This window comes from Excalfactoria chinensis, chromosome 1 (assembly GCF_039878825.1).
Source record: "Excalfactoria chinensis isolate bCotChi1 chromosome 1, bCotChi1.hap2, whole genome shotgun sequence".
In the NCBI taxonomy this organism is placed as follows: Eukaryota; Metazoa; Chordata; class Aves; order Galliformes; family Phasianidae; genus Excalfactoria; species Excalfactoria chinensis.
In genome coordinates, this window is record NC_092825.1 from 36,356,536 (window position 1) to 36,372,966 (window position 16,431).

At 45.3% G+C, this 16,431-nt stretch overlaps 1 protein-coding gene across 1 annotated transcript in view; it reads left to right on the forward strand.

Moving 5' to 3' along the window:
* The first annotated feature begins 7,896 nt into the window (after nt 1-7,896).
* NAV3 (neuron navigator 3) overlaps nt 7,897-16,431 on the forward strand; it is a 516,270-nt gene continuing 507,735 nt past the window's right edge. Inside the window, exon 1 of the mRNA XM_072326950.1 lies at nt 7,897-8,154. The gene's annotated coding sequence lies outside the window, so the exon portion shown is untranslated. The remainder of the gene's footprint in view (nt 8,155-16,431) is intronic.

Sequence of the window (16,431 nt, forward strand, 5' to 3'; positions counted from 1 at the left end):
GCTAACCCTTAAAAAGCATCTGAGAGAAGGTTTTCTAGTTATCTCACAAGAAGTGAAAAATTCTCTTAGTTACAACTGCAACAGATTCTTATAGCTGGATTTTGTCCTGTGTTGTTACTGGTTTAGATCTCCCATCTTTGGTGTAAGACAGGCAGTGAGAAAGAGGAAATGGTTCCTATTTTGGGTTGATGTTCAAGCCTTCCTCCAGAAACCACAATTTATTACAATTTGTATCTTCTTACTATTAGTCCACCAGATTGAGTCTATGGCTGAAAATGAAAAGCTATTTTCCTGCTTTGCATTACTGTTGCATCCTCAGCTTTAAGAGGATTCACTCGCTTTCATGTTTAGATCTGGTATTGCATTTTCTGCTTTATTCATCCTTAAAAGATCAGAAGACTCCCCCCCTCCCAATCCCTTGCCTTTTAATTTACTTAGAACAAGCACATTAATTAAACAGTTGTATTTGGTTGGTTAAAGGCTATGCCTGTTATTTATTATTAGCTGAAGGTTTATCTGGCTGTCAGAATAACTCACTGGAAATATCACAATTTGGTAGCAACACTGTTCAACCAATGTGACCTACAACAGGACCACCTGTGGTGGGCCTTATGAGCCAGCCTGTAGCTCTTATCCCTGCCTTCTCTGGCACGATTTTGTATGCTACCGCACCTCGGGCGCACAGTGTGAAGCTTCTGTCAAGTCTTCAAGAGAGCAGCAGTGCAATTCATAAAAAGCTGATAAACATTGAAGGTATGACTCAGAGATGCCCATGTTACCTCTTCTGCTAAGGTTTCTAGAGCTATAAACAAGGGAGTACAGGAACAACCAGTCAATCAGTTTATGGAACACTGAAAAGGTCAAGATATTGTAATATGCTGTGTTGCACTGAATACATGGGATATTAAAATTCAGATGCTTCACTCCTAGGAAAATAATTGCAGTGGCACAAATACAGAAGCACAGACTCCTACCCTGGTGGCAATTAAGTAAATACATCTATTTCAATGGCAGCCTGAGAGAGACTGTCTAGTGTGATTCTCCACTAAACCTGATAACAGTCTTGGATAGAAATCACTTCCTTCCTTTCTTCCTTCCTGTCCCTTTATTCAAATCTTTTCACGTCTTATTTTCTTTCTGTATTTTATTCCTTACATTTCACTTGCTCCACCAGAGCAATTCTTCTTTACTTTGTTACACAGGCTCCCAGAACTCTACGTAGGACTAAGTTTTCTGGTCTGTAAGCTCCTATATCCTTCACAAACTTTGAGAAAAAGCTGTTCCTCGCAGTCTGTGATCAAAGCCTCTCGTCATTGCTCTGTCTCCAAGCGACTCTTAAGTGATTTGTATACCTTTTTTTGTTAAATCAGTGCCCCAGTCTGGACCAACTGTTACAGCTGAGGATGCAGCAGGAACACAGGGAACAGAGGACACTGTTGTCTGTACATCTCTCTGAATGTTTGCCTGAGATCACAATCCTCTACACGCATCAGAACTCAACCATTTTGAAGGCAAAGCAATTAGCTGGCTACTTTTGAGAGAGAACGCAGACATACCTGCAATAAAACTGAGGTTAGTGATGACTAGAGTATGTTTTCAGTTTCAAAAACAAACAGGCTCTGTCCCAAATTAAAGTTGAAACAGCCCTCTGTAACTACAGATAAACTCAGCTGCAAGAGACAGATGAAGTGAGAATCAGGGTTTGATCCCCAATAGGCAGACAAAATTTGACCAAAGGCTTAAGACAATGCAGTCACACTACTAACAAGTTATCCACCTTCCCACATTTAATGCAGAAGCCATCTTAATGATTGAAGATATGGCAATTCATACCAAGGTCATTGTCTCCAAGGGTAGTCTACTAGAAGTGTTTTTCACCAGTTCCCAGCACCTCATTGCCTGCCAAATGAGTAATCCTCCTCAGTTTCTCTGACTCCTGCCGCTCCTTCCATTCCCTTGCTGTGGTTTGGGTGGCAGACATCCCACACTGAATGCTCAGTTTCTGGACCAAAGCTTATCTAATCTTGTTCACACATGCTTCATGCATGCACGATTCATGCTTGCTTGTTGTGAATTACCAACACTGACAGCAGGTAGCTTTGCCTCCATCCAGGACAGGGCTTCTGGAATAGGGTAAAGAACATCTTATATCTTGAGTGGGTGCCAGAAGGACCACAAGGAAGGTGCTTTCTGGAATTACATGTTATAGCCTACTAGAATTACATATTATAGACTATAATTCTACTCCATTTGCAGTCACACTTCAAGAACTGTTATTATCTAAAAAGATGATCTTATCCTCCAATAGGAGCAGTAGAGTGTAAGGTGCTCAGAAAGTTTCTGGAATATTAAAGATACAGAATAAGAAAAGAGATCTCAGTCATCTGAGAACCAAAGAGCTGAAGGATTAAAGAAGTACGTAAAACCATACCCATGTCTCCTCAAGATATTTTCTTATATCCGTGGCAGACTGGTGAATCTGACAGAAATGTATTTATGTCTGCTGGGCAGATCCTGTTATAAGAAAAAACTGCCTATGAAAGCTGTTTTGTCAGTAAGAAAGCTATAGAAGCTCATCTCTAATGCATATAAGCTCTTATTGAAGTATTACAGAATCGCTCTTCGGGGTATTTTTGCTCTTTGTTACAAGAAGCATATATTTTATAATGCCTTCTGATTGCTCTATTTGGGGTGTAATGGTTTTGAAGTAATATTTAAACATAAATAATTTGGTTTTCCTTCTGTATTGCATTTGGAAGACTTGGTTGTTTGTTTTGGTGTTTGTTGCATTTTTATGTGTGGGTTTTTTTTTTTTGCTGCTGCTGCTGGTTTTTTGTTGTTGTTGTTTCTTTCTATATGGAAACAAGGGCACTAGAGAGCATTTTCTCTTCCATCTGAGGTTGAAAATAACAGCATGGAGTCAGAGAGGGCTATTCAGCAGCCAATTTGTGTCCCCAGTTGGGTATCCCTTTGGATGAATGGAAGTGGTACAAAACACGCAGGGTCTGGGGCTAACAGAAACTGTAATCAAGAAAGTGAATTCTCTAAAAAACACTAAAACTCTAAAAAGAGTTGAGCACGCTGTTGAAGAAGCTGTGAATTTGGCTCAGGGGGCTGCTGAGCTTTTCCCTTTTTCAGAGTCAGATTGCAGTTGCTGATGTAAGACGATTTGACGTTTCACCCGCTTTTCCCCATGAAAATATCATTTTTAGGCACTCAGATTGCCTATTTCTGACCGTTGAAGTTGTTTTATAGCCATGGTATAACAAAATGAATTTATCTTTTTTTTTTTTCTTTCTTTTTTTTTTTTTTTTTTTTTTTTTTTTAATGTGAAAATGAGACTCATTCTGGGAATGTGAAAAAGATGCAGCATTAAAATCTGTTGTGCTCTTTCATTCTAATAACTTCAGCCTTAGAGCAGGTGTTCGAAAATTGGCAGCAAAGTGATCTTTCCATCTCAGTGCAAGGTCAGCCTTTCCCTGCAATAGCGGCTTCATTCCAAGGGGGTGTCAAGGCTGGAAATCAAGCAGCCAGCCTTACTCTCCTGTGCTCTCGGGAACACCCTATATCTGATACTTGGTTTGTGAAGTCTTCCTGTCTGTGGTCATAAGAGATGTAGGAAAGAACGCTTCTCTCCACAAAGGCAGATGGTGAGTCACTGTCGCTGGAGGCAATCAAGAACATTGTCAGTGTGGCACTGAGGGACACGGTTAGTGGGCATGGTGGGGAGGGGTTGACAGTTGGACTAGATGATCTTAGAGGTCATCTCCGACCCTTATGATTCTATGATTTTATGATTCTACGGTTCAAAGCATCATATGTACTGTATATACTGTACCATGAGTAATGATGATAAAACATAATGGAGGAAGTATTAATTTACTGAATGCCATCCAACAAACTCACCAACTCCAGCGAGCTCATTAACAGGATACCTCAGAATGAGAGATCAAAGTGAGGTGAGTAGGAAACTTTGTGCTATTTTCTAATTCTGGAGTTCAGGCGTTTGGATTGGTTTTTAATGTAATTATATGTGTGTATGTACAGAATTGTATGCAAGGAGGGAGTCAATATACATGAACTGGTTTTGGTGAGGATGATGACCTTTTGGGGATCCTTCCTTAAGCCTTACGGGTCTCACAGATGTTTTGGAGAAGAGAAGGTGATAAGATATTCTGTAATAAAGTGGATAGTGCTTATCAGGTAGCTGTACTTAAATATGAGTGGGGCAATCTTAGGTGTTGCAAAGGGCTACTCAGGGAGGTGTTTGAGTCACTGCTCCTGCAGGTGTTCAAGATGTTGTCCTAAGGGATATGGTTTAGTGGGGAAATCTTGGTGGTAGGTGGACAGTTAGACAAGATGATCTTGGAATTTCCAACTTTGGTGATTCTATGATTCTAATCCAAAGAACAAACACATAATCCAAAATGCCTTATCAAGCCATGAGTGTAATCTCTAGTTTTCATTCTCCTGATGGAGGCAGGAACTTCCTCTTCTCAAGAAAGGTGTCACCTTTTGTTTTTAGGAGACTGGGCTTGTCCCTGAGGCATGGTCAGGATCTTATGTCTCTTGAGGACATCGTGTCTGGAATTTTCTGATGCTCATGGTGGAGCTTCAGCTCAGACTTCTTCCTCCTGCCATGCACATGATCCCATGGGATGCAACCTGGAGCTCACACTTGTATCGTCCCATTCAGGTGCCTGTGACTCTGCAGGGCCTCCCTCAAGTTTCAATAGCTAGATGTGAAACTCTTAAGCTTTAATAGATTATCTCAATTCAATTACTGTTCAGATATTAAAGGTTTCCACTTAGACATACAAAACTGTGATGCATGTGACATCAGGGTACAGCACTTACCGTGCTGAGTGAAAAAAGGCTTTTGCATTTTATTTGACACTACAAAAAACACCAAGTCTGCAGCATGGCTGAGTTCACATTTCAAGAGAATTATTAATGCTGGGAATTTTCAATACTGCTGTAACAATAAACTTTTGCTTCCAATGTAGCATGTTGCTTAGATGAAGAAACACACTCTTTCACTACCGCTGGACTCCAGAGCCTATTTATGAGCAGTTGTTTTGCCTGAGATAGGGATTTAGCATACAAAAGGTGGTAACGTGTCTGACTCGAGATGTTGTGTAAATCTTTGTGGTTGATAGGACACTCCTTCAGCCTCTGTGACAAGGTCATGTGTCACGTAGTGGTGTAATTTCAAAGGACTGAACGTACCCGGTCCATGGGGATAATACACATTTGCCTTTGTGACCTTTTCATCGTTTTATCGTTCTACTTACATAAGCATATGTTAGCTAAGATAATTGATCTCATTTAAATACACAAGCCAAGATACTGCAATTTCAAATTAGCTTATCGCTGCAGTTATCTTAAATATCACTGAAATAAATTTACATTTAATCTCATGTAAATGACACCAACAAACTTGTTTATATCTCATCTAGAGGAAAACTAAACCATAACTGACTTTTTTTCCCCCCCCCAAATCTTGCAAATTAATTCACAGACACCTTGAGGAAACATAAAATAAAACTTCCCATATACTTTATTAGATAGGAAACCATGAAGTTTTATGTGTGAAAGCTGAGTGTCAGCCTTTTATTTGTCTCACTATACGTTACTCGCGGTTCTCAATGAAAGGAAGAATAAAGGATTGATTTGTATTTTCTTGGCAACACTGTGGAAATCATTGCATAAATTTCTTGTGAAGAAACAAGTTACTGCCCCAAGGCACTTTCTCTGATCTAGATGGTGGCTTTCTGGAGGACTGACCACTGGTGGCACTGGCCATGCCCCTAAACACAGACACCTGAAACTTCTTCAGGCTTAAGATGGCACAGCTGAGCCTATGAAACAGTAAAACCTGCTGTCCAGGAGAAAAGTGCATTCTCAGAGCTTTTTGGAAAAGCAAATTAGTCGTGGGCAAGACAGGTCGGGAGTTCTGTGCCCTACTGCCTGTTCTGCTGTAGAGATAAAGCACAGCCTTGGCTGTACTGAGCAGAAGGGCTGAACCACTGGGTCTGGGCTCTGGAGCAATGCAATGACATTACACCCAGACAAAAAATGTTCTGCTCACAGGGCCACAGTGAAGTAAGACAGTCAGCCTCCTTCTTGCTTTGCACCTTCAAGCAGGACCAGCTCCAATTGCCCCATTCTGGTCCACTGTTCTTTGTAAACTATGATCAAAACAAGTTGTGTTTTATTCTGGGGGGAACAGTGCAAGCTATGGTGGCATTTGGAAAGCTGGACTCCTGGACAACACGACAGCGGATTCCTGCCTTTTTTTTTCCCAGCCCTTTTAAAAAAAGCCTTTGTTATTTCTTAACGCTAAGCCCTTGATGTGCTGGCAGCTGGTTTTATTACACCCCTCGTTTTCTTAACTAGAAATGGCCCACTGAAATGCCAGGAATTATTTGGAATGGGGAAATACCACACAGCTCAGTGGGAGAGTTCTTGTTTCTTTCTTTTGTTTTCTTCTCCTGCATCCAAACACAGCCCCATTGGCCAACTCCCCATCTCCAACCCCGCTCACAATTTAGGATCTGCCAGAAAGCACAGTTTTGGCTGCAGCCACACCAAGCAGCACTGCAAAATAAAGAGCACTGAGGCCCAACCAGCTGCAGTCTCTGCAAGCAATGGTTCCCAAGAACTCACAGGTGTCATGTGGTCACTAACTGCAAAATGTCCTCCCTATACTGACCACCTGCAGTGTGTTCTTCCTCCTCACTCTTACAGGAAAATGGAAGAAATTAGGCATCCAGGAGTGTGAGCTTGAAGACATTTTTGGACTTGGATGTAACTTGCAGGTCTTTCTCACCTGCCCCCTCCCTCCCAACCTGCCTTCCTCCTGCAGGAGCACAGGGCTCCTTCCTTTGCAGGTCTCTTTAGAACTCAACTGAGTTTTCTCCATTTCTGCCCTGCTTGGGAAACGGAGCTGCTGTCTGCAGCAACAGAGCAGAGCTCACTTCTCTGTGCTCTTCAAGCTGTTTTTCAGAGAAGAAAAACTCAGAAGCTTCATCCCCTATCACCAAAAACTTGTGGAGATATTCTAGGCGGGGTAAAGCTGTCCCTCAGTGGCCAAGCAAGAGCCACACTGTGGGCCACACTGCAGGAGAGGGGCGTGTAGTGGGAGGTGGGAGGGTGGCACAGCAGGGAGATGGAGCCGACCGGGGTGTGAGGAGTGAGCTTGGAGACTGCAGCAGCAGTTGCTTTGCCTTCTTCATCGGCTCACGCCAAAGCTGCACCTGTGAGCAGCAGCAGCATTTGGCACTGCTCTGCTGGAAGCACAGTGTCAGATGGGCACTGGCTTTCAGCCTAGATGACTCTGTTGGGCCAAGTGCACTTGTTGGGACAGGTGGGGTTGGTGAAGGTTCAGGCTGTGGGGAAGGAAAGGAGGTAGGATGGCACCTTTCACCACTGTTGATTTTATTTCTTTTCTGGTCTGTTAATTACAGTTAAAAATTATCGGGGCTGGGACAGAGGAGATGGAAGCATTCATTCTCCCCCCGGATTTTATACCTTTTCTTCCCTTTGCACGCTCACGTTACCGCTCTGAGGCGGGGGCTGCCTAGCGCACCGCGCTTACTGCAGCCGAGCCCTGCTGAGGCCTTCGCACGCTGCAGCTACGCATACCCTAATTCACAGCGCCTCGGGCTGCGCACAGCAGATACTTCGCTCCCGCCCCCCTCCGCGTGCCCCTATCTCAGCCCCTCGGCGCCGGGCCCCCGCGGGAAACTTTTCCTCTCCCGGCACACCCAGCCGGCCCCGGCGGCGGGGGCAGCGGCGCGGGGCGCGCACGGCCCCTTTAAATTCCAGCTGTGCGGCGGGGGGCAGCACCGCTGGCGGCGCGGCGCGGGGCTGGGGCCGGGGCCGGCTGCCGGTGCGCGGCAGCGGGGAGCGCGCAACCTGCGCCCGGGGGAGGTAGCGGCTCCGGCGCCGCGGTCCCTCGCAGAGGCGGAGAGGATGAGTGTGGCTTCTGGCTGCTTTTTTTGCCTCCTCGAGATGATTTCCATAGTAACCTGATCGAGCGGTGCAATTTCGGAAACTGGGGTGGCTTTATTATTATTATCTTTATTTCCCTGTTTTTTCTCCGCTTCTTCCCTCCCACCTCGTCGGCCCCCGAGGAGTGACAGCCGGCAGGTAAGGTGCCCCTGCCCCGCGGGGTATCTCCGCAACGCTAACTTCCCCGGGCGGTAGCAGCGGGGCGCGGGGTCCTGCGCGGTGCTCCGCCGTGCGCGGCCGGAGGCAGCGGGCCGGGGCTGCACGTCGGGCGGAGCCGGGGAGCCCGGCGGGGGGTTACCCCCGGGAAGAGCGCCGAGCTCCTCTTCCCCTCTTTGTTTGCTTGTTCCCAGAGAGGGTTTTATTCTTCCCTTTGTTTCTCCCTCCTTTTCTTCTTCCCCCTTCTCTATCTCCCCCCCATCCTTCCCTGCCTGGTTTGTTTCCCTGGATCATCTTTCCTTCCTTCTCCCTTTTGTGAGGGTGAGAGATCGCACGCACTTTACCTTAAAATCAGCGGCGAGCGAGGACGCAGCCGCCCGGCCGCCCGCTCCCGGCACCACCGCATCCCAGCTCCGCGCTCCCCGGCCGTTCCCCGGACCCTGGGCTGTTCCAGCAGCGCCCCGGGCGGGCTGGGGTCAGCCCGCAGCGTCCGAGGAGGGTTCGGACCGAAGCGGTCTGGTGCCGGGCTCAGGGGATGCGCATCGTGGAAACCTGCGGGCAGGATGGTCTAGAAGCTTCTCCCCCCATAGCCCGCACCTCATCCGCCTGCTGGGCCGGTCCGGAGAAGTTGGGGATGAGGGATGTGTCACCTCACTGTTGCGTGGCAGTGGGTTGGTGGCGGCACCGGTGGCCCCGAGGGTGCTGAGATGCCCGCTAGTGCCAGCCCCACTGCTCAGCCCCACCTGCCTCCTGCTCCCTGTGCAGCGCTGGACTGCACAGAGTAGGCCTTGCAGGTTTGGGTTGGGTGGTGGAGATTCTGCCCATTTCTTTCCCTCTGGGCCCCTTGCCACTGTCAGGTGGGAGCCGTGCACCGTGTGGGGCAATGCTACAACTTCCCATGGCTCAATGGCCAGCCTGCTCCTCCGGGTGCCAGTCAGAGATGAGCTTCTGGTGTCTGTGAGTCGGTCGAAGGGGGTATTTGTTGTTTCTTGTACTGGGTTTCACTGAGCACGAGGAGGAGATGGCTGTGGTCAGGGCTTTTTGTTTCTGTCACCAGTGATCAATAATCATCTGGTGGCAAGGTGATCTTATTACAGGAAAGCCAAAGTGCACGCTGCAAACAGCGGCGAGGCAAGGTCAGAAACTCGGAGCTATCAGCGTTCTGCCTGCTTTGCATATTTGAAGATGACGTATTCCTTTCAAACTAACAGCAACTTCGAGCTTCTGATGAGCTTTATTCCCACTGTAAATATCCAGCGCTGGGTTGAGACGGGGAACCATTGCTGTTTGGCAGAAGGTGCCTCATCCTGGAGCATCCTCAAGCCCCTTAAAACCTTCTCGTTTTGGCTGGGCTGCACAGGGGGGGGGGTTGTGGTGCTCCGAGGGTGAAAATAGTTTTTGTCTCTGCCAACACAAAGGTTGGCTCGTTCTTAGTGCCCAGCAACTGCTACCGGCTTCCAGACACAAAAGAAAGGCGTAGGCTGTGGCCTGAAGAGCGTGCACGCTAAAAAAGGCCGTCAGCTGGAGGGGAGCGCCGAGCAGCGATCGGCTGCGCCCAACAGCGGCAGCGCTGAGGGAGCCGAGCTGAGGCGGGCGGCCCCGGCGCGGGGAGGTGCGAGGCGCGGGGAGCGCGGCCGGGACCCGCCGGGATGAGGCGCTGCGGGAGAGGGAGGCCGGCCGGCGGGCGGAGCGGGCAGGTGAGCGGCGCCGAGGGAGCCGGCGGGGGAAGGGGTTACGCCGGGACTCGGAGTCTGACATGAAAAGCTCGGGGTAATGAGCTTAATCTACGAGATCTGGTTCTGAAATTGTGTGCGCCTGCCAATTAGCTAACCATTCTGCTTTGCAGAATGGAATTCAGATCCTATCTCGGTAAGTGCGTTGACTCTGAAGTGCTGCGAGGAAAAGAAAAATCTCCTCTTTCCCCTACTGTGGGCTTTAAATATGAACAAAAATCAGATCCGAGAGCCGAGGAACCCTTTAATAACGCTCACTTTCCTAAGTTGGTCTCCTGGATGGCGCGTAGGCTCCCGCGGTTACAATCAGAAGCCCCGGCATCAATGTGACTTCGGGGCGCCAAACCCAGGGCGGCTCTCGGGCATTTCCACCAGCCGCCGCTGCGGTGCACGGTGAGGGGGGTCAGCGTCAGTCCCAGCGTGGGCCGAGGCGCAGGAGGCGGGCGGCTGGTACCTCGCAGGCCAAACACGGCCCCTCGGCCTCCGATAGCGAGCACTTGGCTGTACGTGTGTTACAGCCCGACCTTTATTAGCCTGCATTAAAGAGAGCGCTCACGCGTGTGTGTGTGTGTGTGTCAGACCGTGTGTGCCACCACAGTGTTCAAAATGGCTGAATGCTATTGATCCAATTAAAAATGCCACGGGAAAGTAACTGAAATCGGTTGAAATTCCAGCCTGAGGATCGCTGTAAAGGATAGTTAGGGTTATACGTTGCTTGAGCAGCTGGCTGCTATCATGGTGAGGAGCTGGCAGGGTCCTTCATAAAGCCATCCCTTCACCCTGGTTTCACTGGTATGGGCTTAGAAATACAGGTGCAAATGGTGCTGTGCTGCACAGGGTGCTGATCTTGGTGGCGTTTCAGTCATTGAATGCCCTGTTGCTTTTTTCTGAGTCTGGAGTGTTTGCTTCAGATGGCATTAATATGGTTTATTCTACAGAGGATCAAAAATTCATTATGTTTGGTTGTGCCGAGATGCAACAATAAAGATTTTCTCTTTTTCTTAGAGAACCGTTACCTACTTAATGCTAAATGTTACACTTAGCCTCCACGTGGAGGTGGTCTGTGCTTGGGACCTGCTTATTTTTAGGAGGGATTCTGACCTGCACCTGTGCTGTGCTTGTTTTTGTACCAGCTGCCAGTGGGGCTGCCTGCACGTGCTCATGGAGCAATCTGCCTGAGAGCTGTTAACATTTGCATGAACAGAACCGGTTTGTTTATATGCAGATCAGTTATTACTGAGAGGATAAGTGTGTGTGTGTGGAAAGTTGTTAGCGCAGAGGGATGCTGCCTTGTGAAATCTGTCCCACCTCTGCAAGATAAACTTTCATGTATAATGTCAGAGAAACAAGCAACTGAGGGGCAAGAACACTGCTGTGCTTTTGATTATGTTCTGCACCGAGTCCCATGCTCATCAGTATAATGTATGTTTGGCAAGACCCAGTGCTGTGCTTACCATTAAAATACTTGGGATTTAGTCAGTGTAAAAGCAGAGACTTGTCCAGATGCTCAGCGTTTCCCTGATAGTTGTTGTAGGAAATGCTGTGTTAAAACTTCCCTGCTGAAGCATTCTGCAGGAATATGTAATGATGAACTGCAGGATGTTTTAATTTTTCAGTTCTTTTCTACTCCTGACAGTGGCTGCATGTGCAACAGCACCCCTTTACTCATTTGTTTTCCCCTCTTTCACATCTAAATTTAAAGTAATACCTTGATGCATCCATTTAAAAGGCTGGTGCCTCTTCTGGCAGAACTTCTTAGCTCTCACCAGCTGCTCAGAGCTCTGATTTATGCAGCAGTCTGCAGGCACATCAGGTGTCCTATGAGGAGCTGCATGTTGGTACTACAAACATCAGTGCTCCCTCGTATAGCCGTAGATGTACAAGTCAGTAGAAAGCGTGCTAAAGTGGCCGCTTCTGGGACATTGTAGGGAATGGGGCTAGCTAACAGTAAGACCCGATGAATGTTGTTGACTTCAGCAGGAAGAGAAGATGTCCTGGTCTATCAGGAATAGACCAATGAGCATTGCTTACTTCACAGCTTGCTTCACAGTGTTTGCTTGTAAGTGGAGCCCAGAGAGCTCAGCCAGGCTCACAGCTCCTTGCAGCAAATGTATTCCACCTGCCTCAAACGAGACAGCAATGTTCCTTCAGACTAATTCAACAAATTGCAAGTGACAAACCAGCAGACAGATGAGGAATACGAGTAAGAAAAATAAGGTCATGCCATTATGTCTGCCAGCCTTTACACTTCATTTAAAAACCGTAATTGTTTTCTGTTATATGGCAGTGTTATCATCACCGGTTGTTCTACTTGTACGCATCATGCTGTAGTGCTGGGTAGTGACTTGGGCTTTGGAACAGGTGGTCCCAGCTGGTCTTGGAAGTTGTCTCAATGCAGACAATTGGGTAGTAGTAGAATAGCAGTGTTAGTAGAGAGTGTTAGTAAAGAAAGGGCAGGTTTATACTGAACCAGACAAACATTTGCGTAGAGTTAAAAAAGGCCTAAGGGCTATTAAAGACCATAAAACAGAATGCTTGACTGCGAGCTTACACAAATAGAAGCAGTTGTTGTCTTACCAGATTTTAATGAGTGTTCTGTCAGTGACAGAAAACTTGAGGTTTTCTGATTATTCAGAACCATCCTCGTAGAGAGATAAAAGTTAATAGTAGCTGCCTTTTAAGTGGGAGATCCTGTGGTGTTCTACATAATTTGATTTGGAGGGAAAATAGATCAAATGTGTTTACGTGTCGTAAAAACAACACGAGATATTTTTCATATTAGATTTATTACATAGATACCTCCGTCTATGTGGAAAAATTAGATAACTGTGCTGCTTCTCTCTGTGCTATTGACATTTTCATTGGCAAGATGATGGATGCTGCTTGAAACAAAATGGTTTGCTGACGACTAGGAGAATCACTTCTTTTGGATTTGAGAAGAAATATCTTCAGCAAGGGAGATAGGTTGATCGGTAAATTAAGCATTAATCAAGTTTACTGCTAGAAATCTGAATTTATGGTGTAATTACCTTTTTCAAGAGTAGCTGCTGTGTTGAAAGGTTCTGATTTGCTCATACTTGGCTGTATTTCACAGCGATGTCAATTACTTTATACAGTGAGATGTTACCTTTTCTTGAGTGTAAATGTAACATCAAGATATTTTTATCCAGTGGGCCCAATTCCATCTGGCTTTCAAATACAGGTCCGTGCCTTTTTCAGCTTTATGTAGAATGATAGCATCTAATTGATAAGAAAACTGTTCCTAGATAACATGACAATTTGGAATAGGATATTGAAACTCAAATTGTCTAATAGCTCATTATGATCAGTTCTGTTTACTACAGATAAGCAGGCTTTACAGCCTAACTCCAGCTGCACTATAAAACTTTCATCTTTGGTCTTTGGCTGTATATCTTAATACACAGTTATTAAGTCTTAAAAATTAGTAAGAAAGGAGGAAGTAAATAAAATGGGCAATATTTACAATAACCTTTACAAACCGGCAGTTAAAAAGTGATGATGGAACAACTGGGGAATTTTCAGGGAAAAAAAGAAACCGAAGAAGATAAGGATTCCTATGATCTATTTAAGGGCACTGCAAATTCATCACTTTTCTGGAAGCAATAAATCCACACATCCTTACTGAAAGTCTTAACTTGCCACAGACAAAGCTGATTAGTCATCCAAACTGCCAAAAGAGTTAAAATAAGAGTAAATATAGCTTACTTTACAATGCAGGCTACACACTTGGTTTTAAAAGTGTATCAGTAGGCATTGAGTTATGCTACAAATTATTAAGCAATATAAGTAAAATCAGTATTATTTTATTTTTGAAGATTTATCTGTACATCACAGATACAAACTGCTGCGATTGTGTGTTTTGTGGCGTGATTTCTTAAAGGTGCCTCTGAGGAAGAGAAGAAAGAAGGATAACTGCAGATCGGAGTTGCCTCAGTAAGAGTGGGTAAGGTGGAAGAGCACTGCCACATCAGCACTGATGCACAGTGCTTTTTTCAAGTGCTTGTTTTGAGATGCAGGTTGCAAAGGGAGAGAGATGGGGGGCGGGGGGTGGAGCCGCTTGTAAGAGCAACAAAAAAGTAATAGCTATTCATTTTGTAGAAGTAATAAGTGAACTGGGCTGTTATTTTGGAGAGTCTGGGAGGAATTATTTCTCTTCTCTTGCTAGCAAATGGTTCGTTTATGTAACCTGTTGTCCTCTCTCTTGAATATCAAAGCAGCCCTGTGGTTCTGTGTCACTGTAATGCTGAGGTAACGAAGGTGAACCTTCATAGATTGTCACAGTATTGTCATTATTTTGGCAGTGCGCTGGGGATAATTTCAGCAATGAGACAAAGAAGCTCCGCATCAGTAAGGTTTCAAACTGAACAGTGGGTAGAAATAAACAGTACCAAATGGTCAGATATCAGTTTAAAACCACCTTGCTGAGATTTTTATCATCAGGATAAAGACCATGAACGATTTCTAAAGAACAGTAACTTTTGTGCTCTTTCCTTCTTTTCTCTGCCCAACAATGAAGTAAAATATTTAGTAAGTTTTAATTGTAACTCCAGTCCTCTTTCATCACCATCATTGTGCACCCTGCTCCTCTGGGGTCATACTTTGATGCCCCAAAGGATCATGCTTTGATGATTCTCTGAAGTGTCTGTAGTTCCCACTTACTGCCTGCATTTGGTGTGGGTTCTTCCTCTTTTTCTTACTTTATGGTGAATGGGCTGCAGAGAACATGAAATGGTGTCTGGACAGCCAGGCTCATAAAGTGGTGATGAACAGAGTTAAATCCAGCTGGCGACTGGACATGAGTGGTTCGTATTTAGGCCTGTCATACTTAGTATCTTTGTTGTTGACCTGGATAAGGGCATCAAGTGAACCCTCAGTAAGTTTGCATATGACACTTGAGGGCGAAGAGTTAATCTGTCTGAGGGTAGGAAGGCCCCTCAGAGGGATCTGGACAGGTTGGATCACTGGGCTGAGGCCAACTGCATGACGTTCAGCAAGACCACAGTGCTGGCTTCTATACTTTGATCACAACAGCCCTATGCTGTGCTACAGATTTGGGGCAAAGTGACTGGACAGCTGTGCAGAGAGTGGTTGGGGGTGTTGGGTGGTGCTTAGCTGAACGCGAGCCAGACAGAGATTGTTTTGTCTGGAGAAGAGGTCCCTGGGGAGGAGACCTTATTGCCCTCTACTACTGCTTGAAAGGGATTTATGGAGTTTATGGTGAGGTGGCGGTCAGCCCCTTCTCCTGGTTTAACAGTGATAGGATGAGAAGGAATGGCCTCAGGTTGTGCCAGGGGAGATTTAGCTTGGATATCAGTAAAAATTTCTTCTCGAAAAGGGTGATGATGCTCAGGGAAGTGGTGGAGTCGCTGTCCCTGGAAGTGTTCAGGAAACATGCAGATTGGGGTCTAATCTTTTGATTTCCTTGTCAAGAGTTAAGGACAGAAACACATCCCACTGACATACATAATTTTATGGACTTTGATTCTACCCGTGTAGCCTCACTACCCTCACAGCCCTCCTGCTAATATAAATAATTCACAGTGTTCTTGACCATATTTCTTCTGTTACATGAGCTACCTCCAGCCTAACCTTTCCATTTCTCTGCTAAAGAGACCTAGAAAAGCCATGCTGTAGCACACAAATTGCTGTGTTCCTTTTTGGCACATTCTGAACTGAAAGGCATCTGTTTGGATGAGCTCTTTAGTTCCTTTATAATGACTAGCTCAAGGATTTGAATGGAAGGACTTACATAATTTGACTTCTATAAGCAGCACACAAGAAATGCGTATGTTCTTGATATATATGTAGTTTTCTATCACATTTTATTAATGAACAGATGAAGGCAAAATGACAATCTGCATTGCTGTCACTCTTGGACTAGATTTTGCTGATGAATGGTAGAGTTTTATGGAAGTCTTGAATGAGATAATGGTGTTAAAAAGATGAAAGTGGTAGTTTGAGCCTAACAAGATGCACAGTTAGTTTAGATGTCTGTGTGCCGATGACATTTAAAGCCACATTTTCTGCAGTGCATTTTAAATTATGCTTGTGTCCTTGTGATCATCTTGTTATGTCTCTGTAACTGCCTATTTTCAGCAAGAGTCAGTTATTAAACACTGACTTTAACACTGAGTCAGTTTTGACTAAAGCTCTGTAATTTGCTTTTTAAAAGGTTTACTGCATTAGAAACCAAACCAAATTCCTTTTATTTACAGTAGCTTGGCTGCAGGATAATTTCATGTGATCTCATCCATAAATGAGTCCATTCAGAACTCTTTCTACTTACTAACCTGTTCTCTTCCTATTCATTTAGTGTACTTAGCTGGACGATTAAGATTGAATACATTAGATTAATGCATTCTTTATATCTTTTTTTTTCAGGGAGTGGGTAAAAAGTTTACAAATACCTCCTTTTTTTTGAGAGAGAGAACTAGTAGACATGTACCATTGCATATCTTTCTCTCGCAAATAGTTCACATTGTTATGTATAGAAAGTGAGGTTCCA